This window comes from Oncorhynchus kisutch, unplaced genomic scaffold (genome assembly GCF_002021735.2).
Source record: "Oncorhynchus kisutch isolate 150728-3 unplaced genomic scaffold, Okis_V2 Okis03b-Okis08b_hom, whole genome shotgun sequence".
NCBI lineage: Eukaryota > Metazoa > Chordata > Actinopteri > Salmoniformes > Salmonidae > Oncorhynchus > Oncorhynchus kisutch.
In genome coordinates this window covers 10,589,174-10,604,018 of record NW_022261980.1, presented here as the reverse complement: position 1 = coordinate 10,604,018, position 14,845 = coordinate 10,589,174, and positions in this window count along the sequence as shown.

Genomic DNA, 14,845 nt, shown 5'->3' with positions numbered 1-14,845 from the left:
TAGGGGTGTTCTCTGTTTAGTGAGTCCACCAGATCAGAGGCAGTAGGGATGACTAGGGGTGTTCTCTGTTTAGTGAGTCCACCAGATCAGAGGCAGTAGGGATGACCAGGGATGTTCTCTGTTTAGTGAGTCCACCAGATCAGAGGCAGTAGGGATGACTAGGGGTGTTCTCTGTTTAGTGAGTCCACCAGATCAGAGGCAGTAGGGATGACTAGGGGTGTTCTCTGTTTAGTGAGTCCACCAGATCAGAGGCAGTAGGGATGACTAGGGGTGTTCTCTGTTTAGTGAGTCCACCAGATCAGAGGCAGTAGGGATGACTAGGGATGTTCTCTGTTTAGTGAGTCCACCAGATCAGAGGCAGTAGGGATGACCAGGGATGTTCTCTGTTTAGTGAGTCCACCAGATCAGAGGCAGTAGGGATGACCAGGGATGTTCTCTGTTTAGTGAGTCCACCAGATCAGAGGCAGTAGGGATGACCAGGGATGATCTCTGTTTAGTGAGTCCACCAGATCAGAGGCAGTAGGGATGACTAGGGATGTTCTCTGTTTAGTGAGTCTGCCAGATCAGAGGCAGTAGGGATGACTAGGGGTGTTCTCTGTTTAGTGAGTCCACCAGATCAGAGGCAGTAGGGATGACTAGGGGTGTTCTCTGTTTAGTGAGTCCACCAGATCAGAGGCAGTAGGGATGACTAGGGGTGTTCTCTGTTTAGTGAGTCCACCAGATCAGAGGCAGTAGGGATGACTAGGGGTGTTCTCTTGATAAGTGTGTTTTAATGTCCTGCTAAGCATTCAAAATGTAACAAATACTTTTGTATGTCAGGGAAAATCTATGAAGTAAAAAGTATTTTTTCCCCCTTAGGAATGTAGTGAACTAAAAGTAAAAAAATATAGATAGTAAAGTACAAATACCCCAAGCATTTTTACAAAGTATATAGAAAATATATTGAAATAAGCTTCTTTAAACATTGGAATGGCCATTTTCAGTCAGGAAACATCAACACCTTTCATTTCATAACACCATGTCTTTAATAAACCAATCATTTATATACCAGTCCTTTATATACCAATCCTTAATATACCAATCATTTATATACCAGTCCTTTATATACCAATCCTTAATATACCAATCATTTATATACCAGTCCTTTATATACCAATCCTTTATATACCAATCCTTTATATACCAATCCTTTATATACCAATCCTTTATATACCAATCCTTTATATACCAATCCTTTATATACCAATCCTTTATATACCAAATACCAATCCTTTATATACCACTCCTTTATATACCAATCCTTTCATGATACCATGTACCTGCATCTCCTATCTATTTCATCAGATGAACAGGTCTTAAAGGGAACTATTTTGAGGTAACTTTGCATGGAGTTAAACTGCCAGCGTTCTGCTGGAGTCTGTGGCGATGGGAAAGCCCTGTATTACCACGGGCTGTGTTGCCGGCTTCACGTCTAGTGTTGCATCACCCAAAGGCTAGAGCTTCAGACTAAATTCTCAGAGACCTCATGACCTGACTAAGAATGAGGGAGTGCACATCCCTCAACCACTCTCCTTCCTCTCTATCCTTTCTTTCCTCTCTTTTCTTCCTCTCCTCTCCTCTCCTCTCCTCTCCTCTCCTCTCCTCTCCTCTCCTCTCCTCTCCTCTCCTCTCCTCTCCTCTCCTCTCCTCTCCTCTCCTCTCCTCTCCTCTCCACTCCTCTCCTCTCCTCTCCTCTCCACTCCTCTCCTCTCCTCTCCTCTCCATCTGGCTCCTCACAAATACTGATGGGTGTTGTGTGTGTTTGTGTTTGTGTGTGGGGGGGTGGAGGTTTGTGTTTGTGTGTGCGTGCGTGCGTGCATGCATGCGAGCGTGCCTGTTGTTGCGTCTGAGCCTACCTATTAATACTAGCCTGATCCTGCTCCTGAACCTGCCTGTCAAAGCTAGCCTGATCTTGCTCCTGTGACTACTTGGCAATGCTAGCCTGATCCTGCTCCTGTGCCTACTTGGCAATGCTATCCTGATCCTGCTCCTGTGCCTACCTGTCCATGCTAGCCTGCTCCTGGGCCAACATGTCAATGCTAGCCTGCTCCTGCTCCTGGGCTTACTTGTCAATGCTAGTCTGATGCTGCTCCTGTGCCTACTTGTCAATGCTAGCCTGATCCTGCTCCTGTGTCTACCTGTCAATGCTAGCCTGCTCCTGGTCCTGTGCCTACTTGTTAATGCTAGCCTGATCCTGCTCCTGTGCCTACCTGTCAATGCTAGCCTGCTCCTGCTCCTGTGCCTACCTGTCAATGCTAGCCTGATCCTGCTCCTGTGCCTACTTGTCAATGCTAGCCTGATCCTGCTCCTGTGCCTACCTGTCAATGCTAGCCTGATCCTGCTCCTGTGCCTACCTGTCAATGCTAGCCTGATCCTGCTCCTGTGCCTACCTGTCAATGCTAGCCTGATCCTGCTCCTGTGCCTACCTGTCCATGTTTGCCAGTAACATTTCCCCAACACATAAACACAAGTACGTCAGCGTGAGGGAGGAGGCATACATGTATATTTATTTTCCCACAGCTGTGAGGCTGTGTCAGAACATGTCCCAGGACATGGCACGGAGGTCCTTGTAAAAGGTCTCTCCCGTCGCTCAGTTACACCTGATAGGAGGACTCCTGGGCTGCGTCCCAACAGGGCAACCTATGCCATATATAGTGCACTATTTTTTAACCAGAGCCCTATGTGCCCTGCCGAGAAGAGTGCACTAAATAGGCTCCATTTGGGAAGCACCCTCTTCTCTCCAGTGTTCCGCACCGCCATCGATCTCTGATCCCAGGAAATGGTCCTTAGGCTTTTACATAACGGCAGTCAACCAGCAACACACCACTACTTCATATTGATCCCATCTCAACTCATCCTGCTCTCTGGACCTGTTTTGTTTGTTCGTACAGATGTTGGGGTAGTGTTGACAGAGCCAGCCAATAACCAGCCTGAACACAGGGAGTATTCATGCGAGACCGGGTGGAAAGAGAGGGATTGTTGGAAAGATGTGAGAACAGCCTACCAAGTGTGATTATAAGTGATTTATTCACCGTCGGTCAGGTGTTGCCGTCACCTATCGATCGTCTCAATAAAGATTAGGACAGAGAAACGCCCCCAGTGAATAACAAAGAGAGTAGAAGAAAAGATAAAGACGAACAACAGAAAAAATCAAGACGAGAGAAAACAGAGAAAAATAAAAGACTAAATGTAATTGAAAGACACCGTTTATGCTCGGAAGGAGATTGCTCTCTGGTTCACAGATAGTAGCGTAGCGTGACAGAATTAGTCAAAATATCACAGATTAAATGTCAATTTGTGGAATTAGATGAACTAGGCATGCAGTGAGTGGATTATAGATAACTATGATCCGATCTCCCACCCTTGCCTCTCTCTGGGTGGTAAAAGCTCTCAACCTAAAGAAAATAAATACGAAAGGAGAAATCACATGAAAGGGATCCTGAATCCATCCGTCCTGACATAGATATGCAGTATATTTATTTCCATAATTACAACAGGTCTGATAACAGATAACAGTCAGCACTGCTGTTTTGGAATAACTGTCAACAAATCCACTATTCCCTATCTTGGTGGACAGATGTGTGTGTATTTCTGACTGTGTTGACACTGCAATGCGGATTTGAGTCAACCCATAGTATTCTGCCTTTAAACACCTATAGCCCAGAGCCATCATTGTAAGCAACGGCATATGGATGTTCCTGTCCTGTTCTCACACATGCAGCTCAGACTCCATAGTGTTGGTCCCCAGGGGACCATTATATACACCAGTCACTGAGACATGGTCTCCTGTCTGGATGCAATATGGAGTCATATGACTGAGAGGTGACAGGGAAGGACTGAAGCAGCCTTAGTGTGTGTGTGTGTGTGTGTGTGTGTGTGTGTGTGTGTGTGTGTGTGTGTGTGTGTGTGTGTGTGTGTGTGTGTGTGTGTGTGTGTGTGTGTGTGTGTGTGTGTGTGTGTGTGTGTGTGTGTGTGCTTGTAAGTGTGTGTGTGTGTGTATGTGTGCTTGTAAGTGTGTGTGTGTTTATGATCTATTATTACAACACTGATCTTTCTCCACAGGCCCTATAAAAAGCTGGTGTGTCGAGGAGATGCTCACTGACTGGCTATCACATGTAGGCAAGCTACACTACATATACAGAAGTATGTGGACACCCCTTCAAATTAGTGGATTCGGCTAGTTCAGCTCCACTTTTGCTGGACAGGTGTATAAAATTGAGTGCACAGCCATGCAATCTCCATAGACAAACATTGGCGGCACAATGGCCTCAATGAAGAGCTCAGTGACTTTCAACGTGGCACTGTCATAGGATGCCACCGTTATAACTGAGTGCTGAAGCGTGTGGCGCGTAAAAAACATCTGTCCTCTGGAAGCAACACTCACTCCCGAGTTTCAAACTGCCTGTGGAAGCAACACTCACTCCCGAGTTTCAAACTGCCTGTGGAAGCAACACTCACTCCCGAGTTTCAAACTGCCTGTGGAAGCAACACTCACTCCCGAGTTTCAAACTGCCTCTGGAAGCAACGTCAGCGCAAGAGCTGTTTGTCGGGAGCTTCATAAAATGGGTTTCCATGGCAGCGCCACACAAGCCTAAGGTCACCATGCGCAATGCCAATTGTCGGCTGGAGGGTGTAAAGCTCGCCGCCATTGGACTCTGGAGCAGTGGAAACGCGTTCTCAGGAGTGATGAATCACGCTTCACCATCTGGCAGTCCGACAGACGAATATGGGTTTGGCGGATGCCAGGAGAACGCTACCTGCCCGATGGTGCATAGTGCCAAGTGTAAAGTTTGATGGAGGAGGAATAATGGTCTGGGTATGTTTTTTATGGTTTGGGCCCCTTAGTTCCAGTGAAGGGACATCGGAACACAATGCCCCTGTGCACAAAGAGAGGTCCATGTAAAAATGGTAGAAGAGTGGAGGCTGTTATAGCAGCAAAAGGAGGACCAGCTCCATATTAATGCCCATGATTTTGGATTGAGATGTTCGATGAGCCGGTGTCTACATACTTTTGATCATGTAGTGTATTTGGCATCATCTCTCCCTCTCCAACTCCCTCCCTCTATCTTCAGAATGCAGAAACAGCGTTCTATAGAATGTCCACAAATGATTAAACAGCGTACCAACCTGATTAAAAATGAATTGCGAGAAAAATTACAATAAAAAAATGTGCGATCTTGAAAATGTTTCATCATCTATTTTCATCCACTATAGGGTTCCTCACTATAGGGTTCCTCACTGTAGGGTTCCTCACTGTAGGGTTCCTCACTGTAGGGTTCCTCACTGTAGGGTTCCTCACTATAGGGTTCCTCACTGTAGGGTTCCTCACTATAGGGTTCCTCACTATAGGGTTCCTCACTGTAGGGTTCCTCACTATAGGGTTCCTCACTGTAGGGTTCCTCACTATAGGGTTCCTCACTATAGGGTTCCTCACTATAGGGTTCCTCACTATAGGGTTCCTCACTGTAGGGTTCCTCACTATAGGGTTCCTCGCTGTAGGGTTCCTCACTATAGGGTTCCTCACTGTAGGGTTCCTCACTATAGGGTTCCTCGCTGTAGGGTTCCTCACTATAGGGTTCCTCACTGTAGGGTTCCTCACTATAGGGTTCCTCACTGTAGGGTTCCTCACTATAGGGTTCCTCACTATAGGGTTCCTCACTGTAGGGTTCCTCACTATAGGGTTCCTCACTATAGGGTTCCTCACTGTAGGGTTCCTCACCCTAGGGTTCCTCACTATAGGGTTCCTCGCTGTAGGGTTCCTCACTGTAGGGTTCCTCACTATAGGGTTCCTCACTATAGCGTTCCTCACTATAGGGTTCCTCACTGTAGGGTTCCTCACTATAGGGTTCCTCACTATAGGGTTCCTCACTGTAGGGTTCCTCACTATAGGGTTCCTCACTATAGGATTCCTCACTTTAGGGTTCCTTATCAGACAACCTTACATTTTTCCTCAAATAGTTTTTCTCTTATGTTCTTCCCAGACAGAACAGTGAGTTGTCATGAAGCAGTGTCTCTGACATTCAATTACCTGCATGTACCTGCCAATCATGAGAGGGCCTGGGGCATGGGAGGTCACCTCTGTCCTTTGATTGGCTGCTTTAACCTGGTCAGAGGCGGGGGCAGCAGGGGCAGCGGTTAGCCAGGGCTCAAATGAGACGCTGAGCAGAGCTGACAGGAACCGCAGTCTCTGAGCCACAGGGACAGCCACAGGGGAACATTAGGTCTGAAACAGTGTTCTCTCAACTCTCTGCTCTGCCTGTCACAGACAGAGATACTTTTCTCTCTCTCTCTCTCTCTCTCTCTCTCTCTCTCTCTCTCTCTCTCTCTCTCTCTCTCTCTCTCTCTCTCTCTCTCTCTCTCTCTCTCTCTCTCTCTCTCTCTCTCTCTCTCTCTCTCTCTCTCTCTCTCTCTCTCTCTCTCTCTCTCTCTCTCTCTCTCTCTCTCTCTGTGTGTGTGTGTTAGTGATAAAGAGTGAATAAGGTGGGGGGGGGGATCAGAGAGTACACTCACTGTATTACCATAAAAGTGATAGATAGATTATTGCACACTACTCATTCAACGTGTAACCAGCTTTCATGTTCTGCTAAGATGTTTCCACTGCTCTCTCCCACTGTCTAACGCTGCTGAGTGCTGAGGTGTCTTGACAGCCCATCCGCCGAGAGACGTTCCTGAGGTGACAGCCTTATTTCCACAATGACCACAACGGCAGTGGATGGGCCTCCTCTCGTCCGCAGAACTCTTAGTGACAGTGGTAGTGGCTTTGAGTCTTCTCATGGGGGCTTTTAGTCTTCTCATAGGGGCTTTTAGTCTTCTCATAGGGGATTTTAGTCTTCTCATAGAGGCTTTTTAGTCTTCTCATAGGGGCTTTTTAGTCTTCTCATAGGGGCTTTTAGTCTTCTCATAGGGGCTTTTAGTCTTCTCATAGGGGCTTTTAGTCTTCTCATAGGGCTTTTAGTCTTCTCATAGGGGCTTTTAGTCTTCTCATAGGGGCTTTTAGTCTTCTCATAGGGGCTTTTTAGTCTTCTCATAGGGGTTTTTAGTCTTCTCATAGGGTTTTTTAGTCTTCTCATAGGGGCTTTTTAGTCTTCTCATAGGTATTTTTTGTCTTCTCATAGGGGCTTTTAGTCTTCTCATAGGGGCTTTTAGTCTTCTCATAGGGGCTTTTAGTCTTCTCATAGGGGTTTTTAGTCTTCTCATAGTGGCTTTTAGTCTTCTCATAGGGGCTTTTAGTCTTCTCATAGGGGCTTTTAGTCTTCTCATAGGGGCTTTTAGTCTTCTCATAGGGGCTTTTAATCTTCTCATAGGGGCTTTTAGTCTTCTCATAGGGGCTTTTAATCTTCTCATAGGGGCTTTTAGTCTTCTCATAGGGGCTTTTAGTCTTCTCATAGGGGCTTTTAGTCTTCTCATAGGGGCTTTTAGTCTTCTCATAGGGGCTTTTAATCTTCTCATAGGGGCTTTTAGTCTTCTCATAGGGGCTTTTAGTCTTCTCATAGGGGCTTTTAATCTTCTCATAGGGGCTTTTAATCTTCTCATAGGGGCTTTTAGTCTTCTCATAGGGGCTTTTAGTCTTCTCATAGGGGCTTTTAGTCTTCTCATAGGGGCTTTTAGTCTTCTCATAGGGGCTTTTAGTCTTCTCATAGGGGCTTTTAGTCTTCTCATAGGGGCTTTTAATCTTCTCATAGGGGCTTTTAGTCTTCTCATAGGGGCTTTTAGTCTTCTCATAGGGGCTTTTAGCTTTTTCCCACCAGCAGTTAAAGGAAAACTCCACCTAAAAGTTTAATGTTGGTTCTTTTGAGCCATTGTTTACTGTCCCAAAGTGTTTTGCATGTCAACCATCAGGTTTCAAGATATTTTCAAAATACAGAAATACGGCCGGTATGATGTTTTCCTTATCGAATGACCTTACGTTTTTACTCAAATAGTTTTTATCTTATTTTCTCCCAGCAGAAAAATGAGTTGTCATGAAGGTCCGGCGTGGTGTCTCTGACAATTGCCTGCATGTACCCACCAATCCCGAGAGAGATACACTGTTTAAAATATAGAAATACAGCCAGTATGATTGTCCTTGAATTATCCTTTAAATGGTACAGTACATTAGTGACGCTGTGACATTTCTGGGTAGACACGTCGTCTGTGGTTCACTCAGGGAGAAGTCTAATGGGATCACAGTAGAGTCGGGCCTCAGGGAGACAGCCAGCGGAGACACAGTTTCTGCTGGCTCGAACTTCATCTTCTTCTGTTCCCAGGATGACAACATCTGAACTGACGTCCCCACCAACTCCTGCACTGCTATACCTCAACTGACGTCCTAACCAACTCCTGCACTGATTTACCTCAACTGACTTACTAACCAACTCCTGCACTGCTATACCTCAACTGACGTCCTAACCAACTCCTGCACTGCTATACCTCAACTGATGTCCTAACCAACTCCTGCACTGCTATACCTCAACTGACTTACTAAACAACTCCTGCACTGCTATACCTCAACTGACTTACTAAACAACTCCTGCACTGATTTAAAACTCAACTAACTTACTAACCAACTCTTACACTGCTTTAAACCTCAACTGACTTACTAACCAACTCTTACACTGCTTTAAACCTCAACTGACTTACTAACCAACTCTTACACTGCTTTAAACCTTTAAACCCCGGTGTGGGTAGGTAGACCTCGAGGCCTGATGAACATCACTGTCTGGTGTGGGTAGGTAGACCTCGAGGCCTGATGAACATCACTGTCTGGTGTGGGTAGGTAGACCTCGAGACCTGATGAACATCACTGTCAGGTGTGGGTAGGTAGACCTCGAGGCCTGATGAACATCACTGTCTGGTGTGGGTAGGTAGACCTCGAGACCTGATGAACAGCTCTGTCTGGTGTGGGTAGGTAGACCTCGAGACCTGATGAACAGCTCTGTCTGGTGTGGGTAGGTAGACCTCGAGACCTGATGAACAGCTCTGTCTGGTGTGGGTAGGTAGACCTCGAGACCTGATGAACAGTTCTGTCTGGTGTGGGTAGGTAGACCTCGAGACCTGATGAACAGCTCTGTCTGGTGTGGGTAGGAAGACCTCGAGACCTGATGAACATCACTGTCTGGTGTGGGTAGGTAGACCTCGAGACCTGATGAACATCTCTGTCTGGTGTGGATAGGTAGACCTCGAGGCCTGATGAACATCACTGTCTGGTGTGGGTAGGTAGACCTCGAGACCTGATGAACAGCTCTGTCTGGTGTAGGTAGGTAGAACACTAGACCTGATGAACAGCTCTGTCTGGTGTGGGTAGGTAGAACACTAGACCTGATGAACAGCTCTGTCTGGTGTGGGTAGGTAGACCTCGAGGCCTGATGAACATCACTGTCTGGTGTGGGTAGGTAGAACACTAGACCTGATGAACAGCTCTGTCTGGTGTGGGTAGGTAGACCTCGAGACCTGATGAACAGCTCTGTCTGGTGTGGGTAGGTAGAACACTAGACCTGATGAACAGCTCTGTCTGGTGTGGGTAGGTAGAACACTAGACCTGATGAACAGCTCTGTCTGGTGTGGGTAGGTAGAACACTAGGCCTGATGAACAGCTCTGTCTGGTGTGGGTAGGTAGACCTCGAGGCCTGATGAACATCACTGTCTGGTATGGGTAGGTAGACCTCGAGGCCTGATGAACATCTCTGTCTGGTGTGGGTAGGTAGAACACTAGACCTGATGAACAGCTCTGTCTGGTGTGGGTAGGTAGACCGAGGCCTGATGAACAGCTCTGTCTGGTGTGGGTAGGTAGACCGAGGCCTGATGAACAGCTCTGTCTGGTGTGGGTAGGTAGAACACTAGACCTGATGAACAGCTCTGTCCGGTGTGGGTAGGTAGACTGAGGCCTGATGAACAGCTCTGTCTGGTGTGGGTAGGTAGACCGAGGCCTGATGAACAGCTCTGTCTGGTGTGGGTAGGTAGACCGAGGCCTGATGAACAGCTCTGTCTGGTGTGGGTAGGTAGAACACTAGGCCTGATGAACAGCTCTGTCTGGTGTAGGTAGGTAGACCGAGGCCTGATGAACAGCTCTGTCCGGTGTGGGTAGGTAGACCGAGGCCTGATGAACAGCTCTGTCTGGTGTGGGTAGGTAGACCGAGGCCTGATGAACAGCTCTGTCTGGTGTGGGTAGGTAGACCGAGGCCTGATGAACAGCTCTGTCTGGTGTGGGTAGGTAGACCGAGGCCTGATGAACAGCTCTGTCTGGTGTGGGTAGGTAGACCGAGGCCTGATGAACAGCTCTGTCTGGTGTGGGTAGGTAGAACACTAGACCTGATGAACAGCTCTGTCTGGTGTGGGTAGGTAGAACACTAGACCTGATGAACAGCTCTGTCTGGTGTGGGTAGGTAGACCTCGAGGCCTGATGAACATCACTGTCTGGTGTGGGTAGGTAGACCTCGAGGCCTGATGAACAGCTCTGTCTGGTGTGGGTAGGTAGACTGAGGCCTGATGAACAGCTCTGTCTGGTGTGGGTAGGTAGACCTCGAGGCATGATGAACAGCTCTGTCTGGTGTGGGTAGATAGACTGAGGCCTGATGAACAGCTCTGTCTGGTGTGGGTAGGTAGACCGAGACCTGATGAACAGCTCTGTCTGGTGTGGGTAGGTAGACTGAGGCCTGATGAACAGCTCTGTCTGGTGTGGGTAGGTAGACCTCGAGGCCTGATGAACAGCTCTGTCTGGTGTGGGTAGGTAGACCGAGGCCTGATGAACAGCTCTGTCTGGTGTGGGTAGGTAGACCGAGGCCTGATGAACAGCTCTGTCTGGTGTGGGTAGGTAGACCGAGGCCTGATGAACAGCTCTGTCTGGTGTGGGTAGGTAGACCGAGGCCTGATGAACAGCTCTGTCTGGTGTGGGTAGGTAGACCGAGGCCTGATGAACAGCTCTGTCTGGTGTGGGTAGGTAGACCGAGGCCTGATGAACAGCTCTGTCTGGTGTGGGTAGGTAGAACACGAGGCCTGATGAACAGCTCTCTCCGGTGTGGGTAGGTAGACTGAGGCCTGATGAACAGCTCTGTCTGGTGTGGGTAGGTAGACCTCGAGGCCTGATGAACAGCTCTGTCTGGTGTGGGTAGGTAGACTGAGGCCTGATGAACAGCTCTGTCTGGTGTGGGTAGGTAGACCTCGAGGCCTGATGAACAGCTCTGTCTGGTGTGGGTAGGTAGACCTGAGGCCTGATGAACAGCTCTGTCTGGTGTGGGTAGGTAGACCGAGGCCTGATGAACAGCTCTGTCTGGTGTGGGTAGGTAGACTGAGGCCTGATGAACAGCTCTGTCTGGTGTGGGTAGGTAGACTGAGGCCTGATGAACAGCTCTCTCCGGTGTGGGTAGGTAGAACACTAGGCCTGATGAACAGCTCTGTCTGGTGTGGGTAGGTAGACCGAGGCCTGATGAACAGCTCTGTCTGGTGTGGGTAGGTAGACTGAGGCCTGATGAACAGCTCTGTCTGGTGTGGGTAGGTAGACTGAGGCCTGATGAACAGCTCTCTCCGGTGTGGGTAGGTAGAACACTAGACCTGATGAACAGCTCTGTCTGGTGTGGGTAGGTAGAACACTAGACCTGATGAACAGCTCTGTCTGGTGTGGGTAGGTAGAACACTAGGCCTGATGAACAGCTCTGTCTGGTGTGGGTAGGTAGACCTCGAGACCTGATGAACAGCTCTGTCTGGTGTGGGTAGGTAGACCGAGGCCTGATGAACAGCTCTGTCCGGTGTGGGTAGGTAGACTGAGGCCTGATGAACAGCTCTGTCTGGTGTGGGTAGGTAGACTGAGGCCTGATGAACAGCTCTGTCTGGTGTGGGTAGGTAGAACACTAGACCTGATGAACAGCTCTGTCTGGTGTGGGTAGGTAGACTGAGGCCTGATGAACAGCTCTGTCTGGTGTGGGTAGGTAGACCTCGAGGCCTGATGAACAGCTCTGTCTGGTGTGGGTAGGTAGAACACTAGACCTGATGAACAGCTCTGTCTGGTGTGGGTAGGTAGACCGAGGCCTGATGAACAGCTCTGTCTGGTGTGGGTAGGTAGACCGAGGCCTGATGAACAGCTCTGTCCGGTGTGGGTAGGTAGACCGAGGCCTGATGAACAGCTCTGTCTGGTGTGGGTAGGTAGACTGAGGCCTGATGAACAGCTCTGTCTGGTGTGGGTAGGTAGACTGAGGCCTGATGAACAGCTCTGTCTGGTGTGGGTAGGTAGAACAGTAGACCCGATGAACAGCTCTGTCTGGTGTGGGTAGGTAGACCGAGGCCTGATGAACAGCTCTGTCTGGTGTGGGTAGGTAGAACAGTAGACCTGATGAACAGCTCTGTCTGGTGTGGGTAGGTAGACCGAGGCCTGATGAACAGCTCTGTCTGGTGTGGGTAGGTAGAACAGTAGACCTGATGAACAGCTCTGTCTGGTGTGGGTAGGTAGACCGAGACCTGATGAACAGCTCTGTCTGGTGTGGGTAGGTAGACCGAGGCCTGATGAACAGCTCTGTCCGGTGTGGGTAGGTAGACCGAGGCCTGATGAACAGCTCTGTCTGGTGTGGGTAGGTAGACCGAGGCCTGATGAACAGCTCTGTCCGGTGTGGGTAGGTAGACCGAGGCCTGATGAACAGCTCTGTCCGGTGTGGGTAGGTAGACCTCGAGGCCTGATGAACAGCTCTGTCCGGTGTGGGTGGTAGAACACTAGGCCTGATGAACAGCTCTGTCTGGTGTGGGTAGGTAGACCGAGGCCTGATGAACAGCTCTGTCCGGTGTGGGTAGGTAGACCTCGAGGCCTGATGAACAGCTCTGTCCGGTGTGGGTAGGTAGAACACTAGGCCTGATGAACAGCTCTGTCTGGTGTGGGTAGGTAGACCGAGACCTGATGAACAGCTCTGTCTGGTGTGGGTAGGTAGACCGAGACCTGATGAACAGCTCTGTCTGGTGTGGGTAGGTAGACCGAGGCCTGATGAACAGCTCTGTCTGGTGTGGGTAGGTAGAACACTAGGCCTGATGAACAGCTCTGTCTGGTGTGGGTAGGTAGACCGAGGCCTGATGAACAGCTCTGTCTGGTGTGGGTAGGTAGACTGAGGCCTGATGAACAGCTCTGTCTGGTGTGGGTAGGTAGACTGAGGCCTGATGAACAGCTCTCTCCGGTGTGGGTAGGTAGAACACTAGACCTGATGAACAGCTCTGTCTGGTGTGGGTAGGTAGAACACTAGACCTGATGAACAGCTCTGTCTGGTGTGGGTAGGTAGAACACTAGGCCTGATGAACAGCTCTGTCTGGTGTGGGTAGGTAGACCTCGAGACCTGATGAACAGCTCTGTCTGGTGTGGGTAGGTAGACCGAGGCCTGATGAACAGCTCTGTCCGGTGTGGGTAGGTAGACTGAGGCCTGATGAACAGCTCTGTCTGGTGTGGGTAGGTAGACTGAGGCCTGATGAACAGCTCTGTCTGGTGTGGGTAGGTAGAACACTAGACCTGATGAACAGCTCTGTCTGGTGTGGGTAGGTAGACTGAGGCCTGATGAACAGCTCTGTCTGGTGTGGGTAGGTAGACCTCGAGGCCTGATGAACAGCTCTGTCTGGTGTGGGTAGGTAGAACACTAGACCTGATGAACAGCTCTGTCTGGTGTGGGTAGGTAGACCGAGGCCTGATGAACAGCTCTGTCTGGTGTGGGTAGGTAGACCGAGGCCTGATGAACAGCTCTGTCCGGTGTGGGTAGGTAGACCGAGGCCTGATGAACAGCTCTGTCTGGTGTGGGTAGGTAGACTGAGGCCTGATGAACAGCTCTGTCTGGTGTGGGAAGGTAGACTGAGGCCTGATGAACAGCTCTGTCTGGTGTGGGTAGGTAGAACAGTAGACCCGATGAACAGCTCTGTCTGGTGTGGGTAGGTAGGCCGAGGCCTGATGAACAGCTCTGTCTGGTGTGGGTAGGTAGAACAGTAGACCTGATGAACAGCTCTGTCTGGTGTGGGTAGGTAGACCGAGGCCTGATGAACAGCTCTGTCTGGTGTGGGTAGGTAGAACAGTAGACCTGATGAACAGCTCTGTCTGGTGTGGGTAGGTAGACCGAGACCTGATGAACAGCTCTGTCTGGTGTGGGTAGGTAGACCGAGGCCTGATGAACAGCTCTGTCCGGTGTGGGTAGGTAGACCGAGGCCTGATGAACAGCTCTGTCTGGTGTGGGTAGGTAGACCGAGGCCTGATGAACAGCTCTGTCCGGTGTGGGTAGGTAGACCGAGGCCTGATGAACAGCTCTGTCCGGTGTGGGTAGGTAGACCTCGAGGCCTGATGAACAGCTCTGTCCGGTGTGGGTGGTAGAACACTAGGCCTGATGAACAGCTCTGTCTGGTGTGGGTAGGTAGACCGAGGCCTGATGAACAGCTCTGTCCGGTGTGGGTAGGTAGACCTCGAGGCCTGATGAACAGCTCTGTCCGGTGTGGGTAGGTAGAACACTAGGCCTGATGAACAGCTCTGTCTGGTGTGGGTAGGTAGACCGAGACCTGATGAACAGCTCTGTCTGGTGTGGGTAGGTAGACCGAGACCTGATGAACAGCTCTGTCTGGTGTGGGTAGGTAGACCGAGGCCTGATGAACAGCTCTGTCTGGTGTGGGTAGGTAGAACACTAGGCCTGATGAACAGCTCTGTCTGGTGTGGGTAGGTAGACCGAGGCCTGATGAACAGCTCTGTCTGGTGTGGGTAGGTAGACCGAGGCCTGATGAACAGCTCTGTCTGGTGTGGGTAGGTAGAACACTAGACCTGATGAACAGCTCTGTCCGGTGTGGGTAGGTAGACTGAGGCCTGATGAACAGCTCTGTCTGGTGTGGGTAG